The sequence below is a fragment of the Papaver somniferum genome, chromosome 3 (assembly GCF_003573695.1).
Source record: "Papaver somniferum cultivar HN1 chromosome 3, ASM357369v1, whole genome shotgun sequence".
NCBI lineage: Eukaryota > Viridiplantae > Streptophyta > Magnoliopsida > Ranunculales > Papaveraceae > Papaver > Papaver somniferum.
Window position 1 is genome coordinate 42,510,864 of NC_039360.1, and position 7,692 is coordinate 42,518,555.

At 40.7% G+C, this 7,692-nt stretch overlaps 1 long non-coding RNA gene across 2 annotated transcripts; it reads left to right on the top strand.

The window, feature by feature from the left end:
- The first annotated feature begins 440 nt into the window (after window positions 1–440).
- Window positions 441–2,984, top strand: LOC113361191. 2 transcript variants are annotated; one of them, XR_003365002.1, is made up of 4 exons: window positions 441–822; window positions 939–1,011; window positions 1,567–1,650; window positions 2,670–2,984. It is a non-coding gene; the product is annotated as an uncharacterized LOC113361191 (long non-coding RNA). The 2 variants fall into 2 exon arrangements; XR_003365001.1 differs by lacking the exon at window positions 2,670–2,984 and adding an exon at window positions 1,750–2,257.
- The last annotated feature ends 4,708 nt before the right edge of the window (window positions 2,985–7,692 follow it).

The window sequence follows — 7,692 nt, forward strand, 5'->3', positions numbered from 1 at the left end:
ATGCAAATAAAATTATTTCTATGAGATAATTGGCATTTGAACAAATCTCTAAAAACACTACATAAGCATATTTGATCATATTATAACCTATGGTTGTGACTCAAACATTTCAAAACTTCATCTAACGGTGGATACTGATTGCTTGGATCCAAAGCCACCTGATCTTAAACCTAAATGAACCTATGCTTTGAAAGTCAATATAAAAGAGATCCTCAAGCAACTTGTATTTTTGAATCGTGACACTTAGGTGCAAAGTTAACCCCTAGATATTTGGATACCAATCAAATCGATGTCGGAAATAAAAATCGTCTAATCTCGCTACACTACAACTAAGGGATACAGATGTGGGAAATACATGAATCACAAATCGTGACCATATATCCCGTTCTTTAGTACCCGAGGTTCCATTCCTTATATAATCGAAAAAGAGAAAGAAAACCTAAAATATGAACCTAATTGTCTCTTCGCCTCCATCTCTTCGCCTCCCCACCCTAAAATATGAACCTTTCTTGTTTCATCAAACGTATCTGAAACTTTTAACAAGATGAAGAAAAATAAAAATCTTGAAACACCGGTATGGTTTGTTTTGCAATTTTTTTTCTCTGAAATTACCTTCAATTGATACATCATCCTGAGAGACGACATATCCAAGTGGTGGCGAGTCAAGGGTGCTTTTGGATTCACTATATCTTTTTAGATCACCAAAAACTATACAGGAAAGTTACTATCATCTATTTCCTGCTACTTCTGCAATTCTGCAACAACTTCTTATTCAACTAGGTCGAAGTTCAGATGTTCAAAACGTTTTGAAACCTCCTCGTGGTAGTCCTCTGTCGGTTTAATCTGTTTCAGTTAGTTTTTTTTTTTTTTTTTTTTTTTTTTTTTTTTTGTAGTGTATTCCTTAACCGAAGTACTATTTTGTGTTAATTCGGCTGCAGGAAGTGAACATAGCAATCAAGAAGAAAACAAATGAAATTGAATAATAGAAAATGGTCATCACCGTATTTCATGGTAACCCTTTCTTTTATTAGATTTTAAAGGATATTATTATGCTTTGTTTTTCCATAATATATTGTTGCAATTTAAGTGTTTGTTAATACGTATCGACTGAATCACATCAGATGATAGATAAATAAGTGAATGATAACCGAAATCATAACACTAATTTCAGATTTGTATGACTGCTCAAACTCTAAATTTAGCATTATAAATTGCTAATTTTCAAGTTTTTTCCCCTTGCTCACTTTTATTGAACATGCATGGTTTGATCTCTAGATTCTCAGCTAATTCTAGGTAAGGCGGATTCTGGCATTTGTGTAGTCTCCACTTTGAGAACTGTATACAATGGAAAGCCCAGTAAAGCAAGATAGAACTTCCCACATGAATGAATATTCTATGAATAACTGTTTTAGTGAATTTAAAATCTACTCTGATGTCTAATACATTTACGTTAATTAGGACTGAGATATGAAATCCTTCCATGTAGTTTATTTTTCTATTATAAGGAATTGATTATGTGATTAATTGATCAGTTACAATCTTTTAATAAGTTTCACTTTGCGGCAGGAGGTATGTATAGGGTAACTTCTGCCTTTTGTACCACAATCAAAAGCTAATAGACGACAGATTTGTGCTTCAAGACTTTGGCAGGTACGAATACTGATATCTTTGGTCATGGTAATTCTTTGGATTATTGTTATTGGTGTTTAGGAATTTTACTGATTTTAAAGTTATTGATGGTAAATGCAGAACTTGTAAATGCCAACATAAGAAACATTTTGATGGATTTGGCTCCTCTTGGTTGCACTTTCTCATTACTAGGGATGAACATGGTTTCGGTTTTCCGCTGGAACCGGACCAAACCAGACCAATTAGAAAGAAACCAAACCGAACCATTTCCTAATGGATTGGTTACGGTGTAGAAAATGGAAAATCGATAGTGTTGGTTTTGGTTTGGTTTGACCTCTAAAACCGAACCAAAAATCATTGGAAAACCGATTAATTTTTAAACTTAATTTCTACCGTTGATTTACAAGTATTGGATTCTACCCATTGATTTAGAGGATAAATAGAAACCCTAAATCTAATATTTCATTATGATACTGTCCTTCTTTCTCTTTCTCCTTCTCTAAGTCGCCTCCCTTCTCCACCGCCAACTACAGCCGTTGCTATTCGACTTTTTTCTTCCCGTCTTCCTTCTTTTTTTATTTGTCAATAACTAAATTAAAATATATTATATATCTTCTTTTGATCTCTAGAATTGGAGTAAGCTTTAACTATTCGTAAATTTTTTTTTTTTTTTGTCTGTAAATTTGTGTAAACCAGTACTATCGGCAACTATGATTTTTATATCTGTAAATTTGTGTTTTTTTTTGGTTTTACATAATTATTGGTTAACCAAAAACCACTGGGACAAATCGAAACCAACTGGAACCATTTGGAAACCGAACCAATGGTTAATGGATTGGTTTGGTTTAGGTTTTTAGAAACCAATAGTATTGGTTTCGGTTTTGGTTTGGCTAGAAACCGAACCAAAACCGACCATGCACTGCCCTACTCATTACTTATGGAAAGTAGTTGAGGGAACTATGTTGTGTGACTTGCTCACCATTTAATTTTCTATAGATATATGCAGCTTCTTATGTATTGTTCCAACCTTTAAATTGTAGGAATTATTTGATGTTGGCTTGTTGCCTTTGGTGACCTAGTAACAAGGAAGGACATCATGCAACGCTACAAGCGTGAGCTGAAAGAGTTCAAGCTCAAGATAGCCAAGTATGCACACAAAATGAGACTATGAAAAAGTTATAGGAAGACAATGAAAATTTCACACTGAACATGGTCCATGAGCAACAGAATCTGATGCTAGAGCGAAGCCATATGGAACAACTGAGTACGCCGGATTAGGAGTCAGTGGTTAATTGTAGGCTTGGTATTATATTTTTATTAACAATTAATTATTTGCTAGTATAGTTTATTTATCATATATCTTTAGTTTGGGTATTGTTTCAATATTTTATTTTAACGGAAAAAAAAAAAAAAAAAAAAATATATTAATTCAACTAATATTATCTTAGTTGCTAGGCTACCAACCAAGAGTTGTGTTTGATTTTTTATAATTCAAATTTTATTTAAAAAGATATTTGACAAGTAAATGAAATGCAATCCGACTTTTTACTAATATTATCTTATTATTATTATTATTTATTGTGAAATATATTGCTTTGGAATTATCAGTGATAATATAGACTTGTCATAAAGAAAATTCAGTGAAGAATGGCATGTCGAGAAAATGGTTATTTTCGTTATTAATTTTTTATTTTGAGACGAACATTATTTCGTTGCTAAATTATATATTTTACCGAGACGAACAAATTTCGCTGCTAAAACTATTTGTGTGATGCATTTGTTTCTTCATTATAAGTGTATTTGGAGACGAACAAATTTTGCGGCTAAAACTATTTTACGTGACAAATTTGTTTCTTCGCTATAAGTATTTTTTGAGACGAACAAATTTTGCAGCTAATACTCTTTTAAATGATAAAATAGTTTCTTTAGCAAAAGTACCTAGAATGACAAAATTCTTCGTCACAAAATTAGTGAACACTGTCAATTTTATTTACTCGCGAAAAGTTAGTTTTTGTGGCAAAAAGACTTGTGTCGCTAATTAAAAAATTCGGTGACGATTTCTTAAGGACGTCACATAACACTTTCAACGACTCACTATAGGTGATGAAATATTTTGTCTCGCTGAATTATTTTTGCAACGAAGAAATTGTTTAAAGTGACACAACGTTTTGCCACTAAAAGCGACTTTTCTTGTAGTGTCGTTAGTCCGTGCCATACCAAATCCAAGTCAGCGTCCATGCCAAGCCAGCGTCCACGCCAAGCCAGCGCCCATTCCAAGCCGATCCAGCGCTAACAACTTGCATCTTTCCAGCGCCAGCAGCTTGCATCCTTCCAGCGCTAACAGCTTGCATCTTTCCAGCGCCAGCAGCTTGCATCCTTTCCAGCGCTAACAACTTGCATCTTTACAACAGCTTGCATCTTCCCTGTGCCAGCAGCTTGCATCCTTCCACCGTTTCTTTTGAACGTCCAGTAGAAGGGAATCAACAATCTAATTTCATTACACGGAAAGATCAGGAACGACTTCTCCAAAATCGAAGCAAAGAAAAATCAGCAACCCCCCTGAGTTCACAAAGACTCTTTTCCCTGTCAGGAGGTGCATAATTTCTGGGGACTTCGCCCGCAAAATCGTGCAGTCTATAATGAAACATTTATGTGAGATTCTATATTTCCCCAAGGCGCAGCGTCAAGGCATATTTGCAGCCCTCAACCGCACTGCATCAGGGAAGCAGCTGTTTCCAACCAGAGAAGTCGTTCCCAAACCCCAAACTCTCCTGGAAAGCACGATTGATAGATGAAACTGGGGACTCCTAACCATTGTTCGCTTGAAGGGTGTCCAGTTTGACAGCATACTGATCAACGCAGCCGCTCCGCTTCAACATCCTACAACAGCGACTCCGCTTCAACAATCACTCCGACAGCCGCTCCGCTCCGCTTCAACGCTCGCTCCAGCAGCCGCTCCGTTTCAGCGTTCTCTCCATAAGATTCTCCAGGATCCGAAGACGAGGCTTCAGCGTTCGGCTTCTTAAGTTTCAACATCTTCTCCAAGAGCCGAAGCTGCTTCAACGACGCTTCTTCCTGCAAAGGGTCGTACCACCACGCTCCCCATGTCAAGGATCATGATCACAGCCAACCAATCTTCGTAGTCATGGAAATATTTCTCGCTTACGCATCCAGCCAATCCTTTTACTTCCACGGATGCTCGTACAACTCCAGCAAATCCTTTTACTTCCATGGATGCCCATAAAATTCCATCCAACCTACTTTGTTACCAAGACAATGTAGTCTCTTCTGATTACATCTGCTACCAAGAATTGTTTCCGCTCATTTGTTGATACCAGCCAGAGCTTCACCACAGAAGCAATCACTACAAAGATGGAAACATGTAAACCATACTTGAGGACTGAGGATATACACGGAATCCCTTCACTGTCAAAGCTCAGAAGACACATTCAACCAAAAGGCCATAGCCGCAACAAGGTCATCTAGTCTTCAAGGGTGCAGCGCAAGAATATCATCACCTCTCTGTCTAGAAGACGCCTTCAACACTTTACGAGGCCGCGGAGGATCCCAAGCCTTCTCAGAGGAAAACAACTTCAGAAACTGAAGAAAAATGCGACTGGAAACTTCTCTTCGCAGTCCATCGACGACCATCAAAGACTCATGAGATAACTTCAGAGACGCGACTGAAACATTTTCTTGAAGAAACAGAGGGAGCCATGATAAACAACATAACTTTGTTATCCAGAATATTTCGTTCATGCGATATCTTGAGCATTCCAGTGTCACATCCAGAAGAGTACGATAAGCTTGCATCAAATCACGTGGACGTGGATTCAAGGCGTACATGTACACCGAAGACTTCAAGAGCACGCCACAAAGATACGTTCACATATTCATCCATGTTATTGGATCAAACCAAAGTATAACTGGGGACTTCTTACCACATCTCATTCCATACGATAGTCCAAGATTTAGAAGATGGTTTGAAAGATGTCGCTTGGAACAAAGTCCTGGAAGACTTGATAGCAGCACATCGGCAACGGAGCGTCTCCCTATTTCATCCGGGGGCGCCAGAAGTTTTCGACCATACAAGCATTCACGGCACATCATCATCACGATCAGAAGATCCAGGAACTGAACAACCTAAAGCCGAGGATGGACCGACACCGCAACCACAATCTCCAAGATTAACCCTGACATGATCGTTGACGAGCATGTATTCCATCCATCCGTCCCAAGAATGCAATGGAGTTTGGTAAATTTTGGAATCCACTGGAGAGACACTGCAGACGAAAGCGCGGATACAAACGAGCAACAGAAAACAGAAGAAGGTCAATACCTCTTTTCATACGGACGGAGATTTTAGAGTTTTGCACAGAATAAAGTTCCCTTCTTGCTCCATGAACGGGAACAGATGACTCGGCGCGACTATGCTACCCCGAGCCCGCAACATCCCTCCTGAATTCTTACCGAGTTTCACAGTCGGGCCGTTTTCACCTCCTAAACGATCTCAAAACCTAAATACTCCCGCTTAAGGAGATAGGAAATTATTTTCCGGTCAGATGGAGGGGCGTTCCGTCAAAATCCGAGTTCGTACGAGAATTCTACAACGATTTTAGTAAGGAGCGCTAATTAGGGTTTCGGCATCCCAAACCCTGATTTCGACAAAGTTGCCAGGCGCCATCACTACCATTTGATAACCGAAGTTCCAGCGTCATCACCATCGTCTGGTAGCCGAAGTTCTGAAACCAGTTTACACCATTCTGCGGACTGAAGACAGTTTCCACCATTCCGCTGACCGAAGCCAGTTTCTTCCCATTCCAAGCCGACCAACGCATGCAGCTACCATTCCAAGCCGACAATCTACATCTCACCACTTCACGGTCTATCCAGCAACACCACAAGTAGAATCTATGCAAGGCCGCCAACACGAGAATCACAAACTCTCCTTACCTCTCGAAAAAGTTAGTCGGGTCTTCTTGAGCATCTTTTCACGACTTTTCATTTCGATTTTTCCTCACCTGTCACCATCTTATGCTTACCTCGCAACAATGCGGTTGTTCAGAGATAAGCAGGGGACTTAATGTTATGGTGGTTTTTAGCTTAGGGTTAAAATCGTAAAACCTTACATTTGACAAAATGTCACTAGGACCACTAGCGCATTTATTGAATCATTTTACACGCCTACATAAGAATTACCAGGGTACCTTTTTTTTTTTACATATATATGTATCATGTTCCACGGTAGAACCCTTAGTATTGACCGACATCACCTTCGTACACCAAACCCTAAATTCTTACAACACCGTGTCAGTGGCAAACCATGCCAGTCATGTGTCCGCGCCAAGGCATGCCAACCATGCTAGCCGCATGTGCCAATGGCATGTCGTGCCAGGCACATCTCCGCGCCAAGGCATGCCAACCATGCCAGCTGCACCACCGCTCCAATGGCAAACCATGCCAGCCACGTCTCTGCGCCAAAGCATGCCAACCATGCCAGCCGCACCACCGTGCCAATGGAAAGCCGTGCCAGCCACATCTCCGCATCAAGGCATGTCAACCATGCCAGCCGCACCACCATGCCAGCCACGTCTCTTCGCCAAGGCATGCAAACCATGCCAGCCGCACCACCGTGCCAATGGCAAACCATGCCAGCCTCGTTGACGCGCCAAAGCATGCCAACCATGCCAGCCGCGCCACCGTGCCAATGGAAAACCATGCCAGCCGCACCACATGTGCCAATGTCATGTCGTGTCAGCCAAACCTCCGCGCCAAGGCATGCCAACCATTCCATCCACGATTACATGCCATGTCGGCCCCGCTACATGCCGCTGGATGCCAAAACGAAGGGTTGCAACAATCAACAGCCACCCTTCCATATGAGATGCAGATCTTAGGCGTCCATGGTCGCCAGCCAATGCATGGTAACCTTTGGCCCAAAACCAAAACCTTAGTTTTTTCCATGCCTAAACCGCGCCAAGACATGCCGACCATGCCACGTGTGCCAATGGCATGCCGTGCCATCCACCTTGCCGCGCCTAAACCATACCATGCCGGCCTTCC